This window comes from Manis pentadactyla, chromosome 12, assembly GCF_030020395.1.
Source record: "Manis pentadactyla isolate mManPen7 chromosome 12, mManPen7.hap1, whole genome shotgun sequence".
NCBI classification, from domain to species: domain Eukaryota; kingdom Metazoa; phylum Chordata; class Mammalia; order Pholidota; family Manidae; genus Manis; species Manis pentadactyla.
This window is the reverse complement of record NC_080030.1, coordinates 19,917,092-19,928,313: the sequence shown is the minus strand read 5'-3', so window position 1 is coordinate 19,928,313 and position 11,222 is coordinate 19,917,092. Positions and strand designations below refer to the sequence as shown.

At 38.2% G+C, this 11,222-nt stretch overlaps 1 pseudogene; it reads left to right on the top strand.

Annotated features, from left to right (window-relative positions):
• The first annotated feature begins 8,796 nt into the window (after positions 1-8,796).
• On the top strand, positions 8,797-9,743 carry LOC130680099 (olfactory receptor-like protein OLF4; annotated as a pseudogene).
• The last annotated feature ends 1,479 nt before the right edge of the window (positions 9,744-11,222 follow it).

The window sequence follows — 11,222 nt, the reverse complement described above, 5'->3', positions numbered from 1 at the left end:
TCCCTTTGGTAACTGTTAGTCTGTTCTTGGGTTCTGTGATTATGCTGCTGTTTTGTTCCTTCAGTTTTTCTTTGTTCTTATACTCCCCATGTGGGTGAAATCATTTGGTACTTGTCTCTCTCCGACTGGCTTATTTCACTGAGCATAATACCCTCTAGCTCCATCCATGTTGTTGCAAATGTTAGGATTTGTCTTCTTCTTATGGCTGAATAATATTCCTTTGTGTATATTACCACATCTTCTTTATCCATTCACCTACTGATGGACACTTAGGTTGCTTCCATTTCTTGGCTATTGTCAATAGTGCTATGATAAACATAGGGGAGCATATGTCTTTTTCAAACTGGGCTGCTGCATTCTTAGGGTAAATTCCTAGAAGTGGAATTCCTGTGTCAAACTGTATTTCTATTTTGAGCATTCTGAGGAACCTCCATAATGATTTCCACAATGGTTGAACTAATTTACATTCCCACAAGCAGTGCAGGAGGGTTCCCCTTTCTCCACAACCTCGCCAACATTTGTTCTGGTTTATCTTTTGGATGGTGGTGATTCTTACTGGGGTGAGGTGATATCTCATTGTGGTTTAATTTGCATTTCTCTAATGATTAGCAACAGACACATGAAAAGATGTGTCTGTTGGCCATCTGAATTTCTTCTTTAGAGGACTGTCTATTCAGCTCCTCTGCCCATTTTTTAATTGGATTATTTGCTTTTTGTTTGTTGAGGTGCATGAGCTCTTTATATATTTTGGATGTCAACCCTTTATCATATCTGTCATTTATGAATATATTCTCTTATACTGTAGGATATCTTCTTGTTCTATTGATGGTGTCCTTTGCTGTACAGAAGCTTTTCAGCTTTATATAGTCCCACTTGTTCATTTTAGCTTTTGTATCCCTTGCCCGGGGATATATGTTCATGAAGAAGTCGCTCATGTTTATGTCTAAGAGATTTTTGCCTATGTTTTTTTCTAAGAGTTTTATGGTTTCATGACTTACATTCAGGTCTTTGATCCATTTTGAATGTACTTTTGTGTATGGGGTTAGACAGTGATCCAGTTTCATTCTCTTACATGTAGCTGTCCAGTTTTGCCAGCACCATTTCCCCATTTCTGATGTACTTTTTTTTTTTTTTTTTTTTAATAATTATTTTTTATTGAAGGGTAGTTGACACACAGTATTACATTACATGAGTTTCAAGTGTACAACACAGTGGTAGAACATTTATATACATAATTCTAGGTTCCAGCTATCACCCTACCAGGCTGTTACAATATCTTGACTATATTCCTTATGCTATACATTACATCCCGGTTACTAATTTATTTTACCATTGGAAGTCTGTCCTTTTTTTTTTTTTTTTTTTTTTTGTGAGGGCATCTCTCATATTTATTGATCAAATGGTTGTTAACGACAATAAAATTCTGTATAGGGGAGTCAATGCTCAATGCACAATCATTATTCCACCCCAAGCCTAATTTTTGTCAGTCTCCAATCTTCTGAGGCATAACAAACAAGTTTTTACATGTAGAACAAATTCTTACATAATGAATAAGTTACATAGTGAACAGTACAAGGGCAGTCATCACAGAAACTTTCGGTTTTGCTCATGCATTATGAACTATAAACAGTCAGTTCAAATATGAATACTCATTTGGTTTTTATACTTGATTTATATGTGGATACCACATTTCTCTCTTTATTATTATTATTTTTAATAAAATGCTGAAGTGGTAGGTAGATACAAGATAAAGGTAGAAAACATAGTTTAGTGTTGTAAGAGAGCACATGTAGATGATCAGGTGTGTGCCTGTAGACTATGTGTTAATCCAAGCTAGACCAGGGCAATAAAACATCCACGTATGCAGAAGATTTCTCTCAGAACGGGGGGGTGAGATTCTAAGCCTCACCTCTGTTGATCCCCAATTTCTCACCTGATGGCCCCCCTGCGACTGTGCCTGTCTTAGGTTGTTCCTCCCTTGAGGAATCTTACCCGTCTCTGGCTAACCAGTCATCTTCCGGGGCCATACAGGGAAATGTGAAGTTGGTAAGTGAGAGAGAAGCCTTATTGTTTGAAAAAGTTAGCTTTTTACTTCTTTGCATATTTATGCCCTGTGGCTTCTATGCCCAGCATTTGTCTTGAGGTATCTTTACCACTTGGAAGAATTATGATACTCGGTAAATTTGATATGAGGCACGAATTCTATTTAAGGGTTGTAATTAGGAAGGAAGAAGAAAAGCTATAGAAGTAGCAGGCGGAAGAAAACATGGGAAGATTGATTATTTCTTTGACATATCTTCTTGTAGAGTAACTTCAGCATGTATAGGTTTTAAGCTACTACTTAAATTGCACACACACATTAACATAATAGGAGTATAGTTACATAACCAAAGCATATCTGTAATTACCAGCCATCTGCAGTGAAACCAAGAAAACCAGTTAGGCACCTTAGGCATTTGTGAAAACTTATCTATGATATGGTGGATATTGTCCAAATGAACTTGAACAGTCTGAGAGAAATCAGACAAATTAAAACAACCCATTCCTGGGGACTGTTCACATGCCATATGTTCTTTTAACAATAAATAGTTTGTAGTTGTAAGACTTTGGAGCGCTACAATTTGCACTTCTCCAAATTCTTGGTTGAGTTCCAACAGTATAGATCCAGTCCAATTTTGTTGTTTTACTGTATGCACAGGCCAGCTTAGATATCTCCTTCCTCATTCCCATGGCAGGTCCAGGAACTGGTGGGATGAGTGCATCTACAGCTGTAGCAGTGCGTGGATCTTTGTTGGGGTTTTTTGATGATCATCTTCTGGCATGAGTCTTCCAGAGGGTGCAGATGTTGGAAGTTCTTTTTCATATCGTATCTTAGTTCATTTTCGGGGTATCCCAATTAGGCTTTGATCCTCTGTATAAACACAAACAGACCCTTTGCCTACACTTTTATATGCCCTTTATACCCTTGTGTAGAACTCGTTGGAGGTTACCACACAGGAACTGCCCTTTTTTTTTTTTTTTTTTTTGCTATCACTAATCTACACTTACATGACAAATATTATGTTTACTAGGCTCTCCCCTATACCAGGTCTCCCCTATAAACCCCTTTACAGTCACTGTCCATCAGCATAGCAAAATGTTGTAGAATCACTACTTGCCTTCTCTGTGTTGTACAGCCCTCCCTTTTCTCCTACCCCCCCATGCATGTTAATCTTAATACCCCCCTACTTCTACCCCCCTTATCCCTCCCTACCCACCCATCCTCCCCAGTCCCTTTCCCTTTGGTACCTGTTAGTCCATTCTTGAGTTCTGTGATTCTGCTGCTGTTTTGTTCCTTCAGTTTTTCCTTTGTTCTTATATTCCACAGATAAGTGAAATCATTTGGTATTTCTCTTTCTCCGCTTGGCTTGTTTCACTGAGCATAATACCCTCCAGCTCCATCCATGTTGCTGCAAATGATTGGATTTGCCCTTTTCTTATAGCTGAGTAGTATTCCATTGTGTATATGTACCACATCTTCTTTATCCATTCATCTATTGATGGACATTTAGGTTGCTTCCAATTCTTGGCTATTGTAAATAGTGCTGCAATAAACATAGGGGTGCATCTGTCTTTCTCAAACTTGATTGCTGCGTTCTTAGGGTAAATTCCTAGGAGTGGAATTCCTGGGTCAAATGGTAAGTCTGTTTTGAACATTTTGATGTACCTCCATACTGCTTTCCACAATGGTTGAACTAACTTACATTCCCACCAGCAGTGTAGGAGGGTTCCCCTTTCTCCACAGCCTCACCAACATTTGTTGTTGTTTGTCTTTTGGATGGTAGCCATCCTTACTGGTGTGAGGTGATACCTCATTGTAGTTTTAATTTGCATTTCTCTGATAATTAGCGATGTGGAGCATCTTTTCATGTGTCTGTTGGCCAACTGATGTACTTTTGAATTCAGTTTGCTGATATTTTGTTGAGTATTTGTGCATCTAGGTAAATCAGAGATACTTGGCTGTAATTTTCTTTTGTTGTAGTGTCTTTGTCTGGATTTGGCATTAGACTGATCCTGGCCTCATAGAATGAGTTTGGAAGTATTCCCTCCTCTTCTTCTTTTTGTAAAACTTTAAGGAGAATGGGTATTAGGTCTTCACTAAATGTTTGATAAAATTCAGCAGTGGAGCTCTCTGGTCCATGGGTTTCGTTCGTGGGTAGTTTTATGATTACCAGTTCAATTTCATTGCTGTTAATTGGTCTGTTAAGATTTTCTGTTTCTTCCTGGGTCAGCCTTAGAAGGTTGTATTTTTCTAGGAAGTTGTCTCCTTCTTCTAGGTTATACAGTTTGTTGCCATATAATTTTTCATAGTATTCTCTAATAATTCTTTGTATTTCTGTGGTGTTTTTAGTGATTTTTCCTTTCTCATCTCTGATTCTGTTTACATGTTTAGACTCTCTTTTTTTCTTGGTAATTCAGGCTTTGGGTTTATCTATTCTGCTTATTTTCTCAAAGAACCAGCTCCTGATTTCATTGATTCATTCTGTTTTATTCTTCTCGATTTTATTTATTTATGCTCTGATTTTTATTATGTTCCTCCTTCTACTGACTTTGGGCCTTATTTGTTCCTCTTTTTCTAGTTTTATTGATTTTGAGTTTAGACTGTTCATATTGGATTGTTCTGATTTCCTGAGGAAATCCTGTATTGCAGTATACATTCCTCTTTGCACAGCCTTCACTACATCCCACAGATTTTGCAGTGTTGAGTTATTGCTGTCATATGTCTCCATATATTGCTTTATCAGTTTTTATTCAATCATTGATCCATTGATTATTTAGGAACATGTTTTTAAGCCTCCATGTGTTTGTGGGGTTTTTTGTTTTATTGCATAATTTATTTCTAGTTTCATACTTTTATGGTCTGAGAAGCTGGTTCATACAATTTCAATCTTTTTGAATTTACTGAGGCTCTGTTTGTGTTTGGGAATATGATCTCATCTTGAAAATGTTCCATGTGTATCCTACTGCTTTTGGGTTGAGTGTTCTATAGACGTCTGTGAGGTCCATCTGTTCTAATGTATTGTTCAGTGTCTCTGTCTCCTTAATTATTTTCTGTATGGTTGACCTGTCCCTTGGAGTGAATGCTGTGTTAAAGTCTCCTAAAATGAATGCATTGAATTCTATTTTTGTCTTTAATTCTGTTAGTATTTGTTTCACATATGTGGGTGCTCCTATGTTGGGTGCACAGATATTAATAATGATTATATCCTCTTGTTGGACTGACCCCCTTCATATATTATATTATGTCCTTCTTTGTCTTTTGTTACTTTCTTTGCTTTGAAGTCAATTTTATCTGATACAAGTATTGCAACTCCTGCTCTTTTCCTCCCAATTAGTTGCATGAAATACCCTTTTCCATCCCTTCACTTTTAGTCTGTGTATATCTTTTGGGTTTGAAGTGAGTTTCTTGTAGGCAGCATATTGATTAGTATTGCTTTTTTGTCTATTCTCTAACTCTATGTCCTTTGATTGTTGCATTCATTCCATTTACATTTAGGGTGATTGTCAGTAGATACATACTTATTGACATTGTAGGTTTTGGCTTCGTAGTTACGAATGGTTCAAATGCAGCTTCTTTTCTATCTAACAATCTCACTTAACTTGCTTATTATGCTATTGTAAACACAATCTTAAGATTATTTTTTTCTCTTCCTTCTTTTTCTTCTTCCTACACTCTTTATATGTTAGGTGTCATCATCTGTTCTCTGTATCCCCTGACTGACTTTGTGGGTAACTGATTTAATTTTGCATTTGATTAGTAATTAATTGGTCTACATCCTTTACTGTGGCTTTATTTTTTCTTGTGACAGCTATTTAGCCTTAGGAGCACTTCCATCTGTAGCAGTCACTTTAAAATACACTGCCAGTGCCTACCAGGGGGAAATAATTCTTTCCTACTTCCTGGCTGCATCACTGCCTCCACTGCCAGGGCCAGTGGGCCAAGCAAACAGAAAGGAGCCTCTGCCTTATGAAAATTTAGCTGCATAGTTGGGGCTGCCCTTTGGCTGGCTTGTTGTGATGGCAAGGGCAGCAGATGTGTGGGTTGGTTCCTGCCAGGAGGAAGGAATGGCAGTCTGAATATAGGTGTTGAGGCTCTCAACACTGTGTTGCCAGTGAGTGTAATAAAGCATCTGAAGGTGCTGGAAGGTTACAACCTGCTGGGCTTAGTGTGACAGGATGATTTTGCCCACCTGCCTTTTCTCCTGAGAAACAAACTTTGCATAATACTTTCCCCTTTATCACCCTTCTGACTGTTGAGAAGGCTTTCAAAGTGTTTCCTTTTATTTTATCAAAGAATGGCCAGATGTGTGTTCCTGTTCTCCACAAGCAGCCTGAATCACAATCTCCAAGTATTGTGCCTGTCTTTGCTTTCCAACTCCTCTAATCTCCAGAGAACCATGTACTGTGGATTTGTGATCCTGGAAAAGATCCCCAGGGTGTGGGTGTTTAGCAGTCCTGGGCTTCTTTTCCCTCCATGCTGTTTCTCTTCCTTTGGCCTGTGAGTTGGCGTGGGGGTAGGGCTTGTGTTCTGCTGGATCTTGGCTTTGCTGCTTTACCTTTTTCCTCAGATAGAGGCAGTCTGTTGTGGTCTTTGTGTCATTCTTTCAGGATTAGTTGTATTTGCTATATTTTCATTTATATGTGGTTTTGGGAGGAGGTTTCTGCCTCACTTCTCCCAGTGCCTTCTTTTTGCCCCCATTTACTACTTTTTTATATCTTGTTTCAGTAACTAATTCATCATTCAATTTGCTTATGACAGTTGTTTGAAACTACTCATTTAGACCTGTTTTTTATCCCTTCATTCTTCCCATTTTTAACTTATCAGATTCTTGGATTTGTTTCTATGTAAGTACATATGTATCACATACCTTTATACCAAGTACAGAGATGAACATATCAGGTGAAGTCTGCTGTTTTGGATCATGTATTAGAACAGCAAGGACAGACTACAATGTCATAGATGTCTCTATAACATAATGCCATCTGGCATAGTCAGATGAAGAAGTTTTTTGGTATAAAAAATAACTTCTATGGTGTGGAATAAATATAGAAGGTCTGTGGAGTTCTTTGCCCATTTCAAAGTCCAGAAGCAGGACTAGACTGTGCCCAGTGGATTTGTCAAAAATGAGTTCAACCCAATATGAAAGAGAAAAAAAAGATGCCACCTAAGAAATTGGAGAAGGGTGCTGACTTCTTCCCCTATGAGACCCTATAAAAATGAAGTTTCAAATAACTCTGGGCTTGGCATAGGACAAACAAGTATTCTAGCACTTGATATTAAAAGTGTCTGTCTTTGCTTATAACGTGTATTTTCCTTTGTGAGGAGGTTATTTGTCCCTTTGCTCATTTACTCATATATAAATGAGGTAGGCTGTTTGACTCCAACAGGCATCATTAGTATTGTCCTTTGGAAAAGTTTATTTTTGTTCTCAATGTATTTTCTGGGCATCTAGGGAACATAATCAGTGTTCAATGGCTGCCAGAACTAATTAAGATTATTCTCCCTCACGGTCTCTTAGGGACCACCTGAGCTTCTAAGATCAGTGTTCTTCCTCATCCATTTCAGGCTTCTGACTCTCTCTGTCTCTGTCTTTCTCCATTTTTGAGCACAATTTTAATGTTTCATTAAATACATGACAGTAAATGACATTCCAAATATGGCGACCAAGTGTATTTGCCCATGGGAGGCCTTAGAATTGTAAATCCTGGGCACTGCTTCTGTATCCCAGAGGACAAAGATCATTGATCTGGGCCACTTGGTTTCTGTCCATTCCTAGACTAGTCAGTAAGGCTAGAGCTTAGAAACACATGGAGATAACACACTAAGGACATCATGGTGTGCCAGATGCCTGTGTGTGTGTGTGTGTGTGAGTGTGTGTGTGTGTGTGAACATCCTCAGGAAAGGGGTACTTAGGGTCGTACATTCCAAGGTGAGTCTTACAATATGGGGGTCGGTTCTCAATCAAGAGAAGGTACTGCACAGAGAATTTGTTTTAATTCATGAATGCATTTGCAGCAGGACTGTAAGAGGTATTGTGGATGAGGAAGTCCATGTGCCTTGAGGTTTCAGGACCACTAATCTCCTGACCATGTCTGACACCACCACTCTTCAAACTCCCTCATGCCCATCATGTTGCAATTCTGACTTCACCTTCTCTGAGTTGAACATTTGAAACAAGCACCTTCCTCAAGGCCTTTGCATTGGCAATTTCCTCTGCCGAGCACACACTTCCCCATCTAATTTTTCATCTGTGTTCTTCTCATACTTGAGGTTTCTGTTCAATTGTCCCCTTATTTGCAGACCTTGCCTAAATAGCAATGGAAAATAGAACATCCTATCACTCCCTACTTATACCTGTTTTCCTTTTCTTCACACTGACTGTTACCACCTGCAGCATTATGTTATTTTATTATTTGCTAATTTACTCTTTCTCCTTCATTTAATTGTAGAGACTTTTCCTTCTAGGGCCTATGTTCATTGCATACACAGTGCCTACAACAGAGTCAGCATTCATTTGTATTCATGGGATCCTGAAGGATTTCCCATTAAAACTGTAGAATGCATGGCCCCTCAAGGGAAAAAGACGATTGGGCCAAAAATTCCATATAAAAAGTGGCCCAAGGGACACCTTAAATAGGACCATGTGAAAAATATTAAAATTAATTTATTCACTGAAATACTAATTGTAGCATTTTAACTATGTGAACAATGCAAGTTTGAGTAAAAATTACTGATTTTTTTTCATCTTTCCTGGAAGTCATCTCTACCATATGGACCTAGGAAATGATACCCAAATTTCTGGATTTCTTCTTCTTGGATTTTCAGAGGAACCAGCCCTGCAGCTCCTCGTATTTGGACTTTTCCTCTCCATGTACCTGATCACAGTGTTTGGGAACCTGCTCATCATCTTGGCTGTCGGTAAAGACTCCCACCTGCACACACCCATGTACTTCTTCCTCTCCAGCCTGTCCTTTGTAGACATATGTTTCACCACCACCACCATCCCCAAGATGCTGTGGAACACCCAGACAGAGAGCAAAGCTATAAGCTATGAAGGTGCATCACCCAGATTTATTTTCTTATACTCTTTGCAGTGTTGGATGTCTTTCTTCTCACTGTGATGGCCTATGACCATTATGTGACCATCTGTCACCCCCTGCATTACACAGTCATCATGAACCCCCAGCTCTGTGAATTGCTGGTCCTGGTGTCCTGGATCATGAGTACCCTGAATTCCTTGTTACAAAGCTTAATGATGTTACGTCTCTCCTTTTGTACAAACTTGGAAATCCCACACTTCTTTTGTGAGCTCAATGAGATGATCCAACTTGCCTGTTCAGACACCTTTCTTAATAACCTGGTGATGTACTTTGCAGCTGTCCTTCTGTGTGGTGGTCCCTTTGCAGGGATCCTTTATTCTTACTCTAAGATAGTTTCCTCCATATGTAGAATATCATCATCTGAGGGCAAGTATAAAGCATTTTCTACATGTGCATCTCATCTTTCTGTTGTCTCCCTATTTTATTGTACAATGCTTGGGGTGTACCTTAGCTCTGCTGCTACCCAGAGCTCACACTCAAGTGCAATAGCTTCAGTGATGTACACTGTGGTCACACCCATGCTGAACCCCTTCATCTACAGTCTCAGGAATAAAGATATAAAAATGGCTCTGAGAAGATTCATTGGTATGCTTGTCATATAAGACCAGTTGTCCTGGAGATGAAGAATTTCTCATGACTTCATGGGTCAAAGCCTCAGAAAGAGAAAGTACTACTCTTTGATCACATCGCGGAAATAGAGCTTGCTCTATTTCCTTATTTATTTTTGAATTATATCATATCTTGACATATCAACACATATATAGGTAATTTATTTTTTAAGTGTGCAATATTCCATACAAAAGATGTAACGTAATTTATGGAAGCATTTCCTTATTGAGGGATGCTTAGATGGTCTCATTTCCTAATACTGCAGATAATACTTCAGATTGTGGCTCAAGATGGCCAAGTGAGTACACGAGTTCCTTTCTTTTTCCACCCAAGATTATATCAAGATGATAGTAAGGGAATAAGAGAGGATATAACCCACAAACTCCAAGAAAACAGGAGTTGGCGGACTTCAGTAAATGATTTTTAAAAATTTCTGAAAGCAGATGCAAGAATGTTCACTAATAGAGCAGAGGAAATCACAGCCTAGGGAAGAGAGGGAACTGTGATGAGGAGAGGCCAGCCTGCTTGTCAACTGGCAAGGTTTACTCAACAGGGCCATCTTTGAAATGGATATCTCAGATATCAAAACTCACTGTCATCACTTAAAATGCAATAAAAACCTTAAAATCGGGCACTTACTCTACAAAGATGCTACTGTGCTATATAAATGCTTCTTCATTTTATTCAGCTTGTCCTGATTGCCCACCATATCCTCAGGCAAATTTGGTTACCAAATGGTATCCCCAGCATAGTCTACATAGAAAGACAAATGGGAATAAATTAATTGACCTAACATGGTATTAGTGTTAGAGATGAACATAAGTATGAGAAAGCAAAATTTCAAATGACCCATTATGTTTGTATGCAAAATGTCTCTTTCATGCTGTACCAATATATATTGAATCATCGAAAATTGGTGTCCATGAGGGAGGTTTATTCATTGAAATGAAGGATTGGTCAGTTTATTTTATATTGTTTCTTTTTTAAAATTACTGAATTACCTTCGTGTTTCTTCTGAAAATATTCTAATTTGACTCTTTATATTGTTCTATGAAATAAATTGCCTGTCTAATATCTATCATAAATGCTAAAGAATGAATAATGTTAACATCACCTATTTCAAATCTCCTTCATGCTCAGGAATGTCTTCCAAGTTTATGATCAGAGCATAGTTCACAAGGGAGCTTGAGATCTGCCCAGTCCTGTGATTCAGAGTAACCAATTTTTCTGCGCAAATATGTATGCCATTTCAAGCCCACCTATTTACCTAGAAGGGAAACTCAGTATAGTCACTTGTTAATAAATTTACTTGAAATTTGATTATTAGCATGATTATGATTGGTTTTCTTAAATAGAAGATAATATACCAAAAATAAAAACAGCAGGTTATTATAATTGCCCCTTAGTTGTGTTTAATTTGATATTTAGCAGTTATCTATTGTTGCATTAAAACCTATCCTATCTAAAATGAG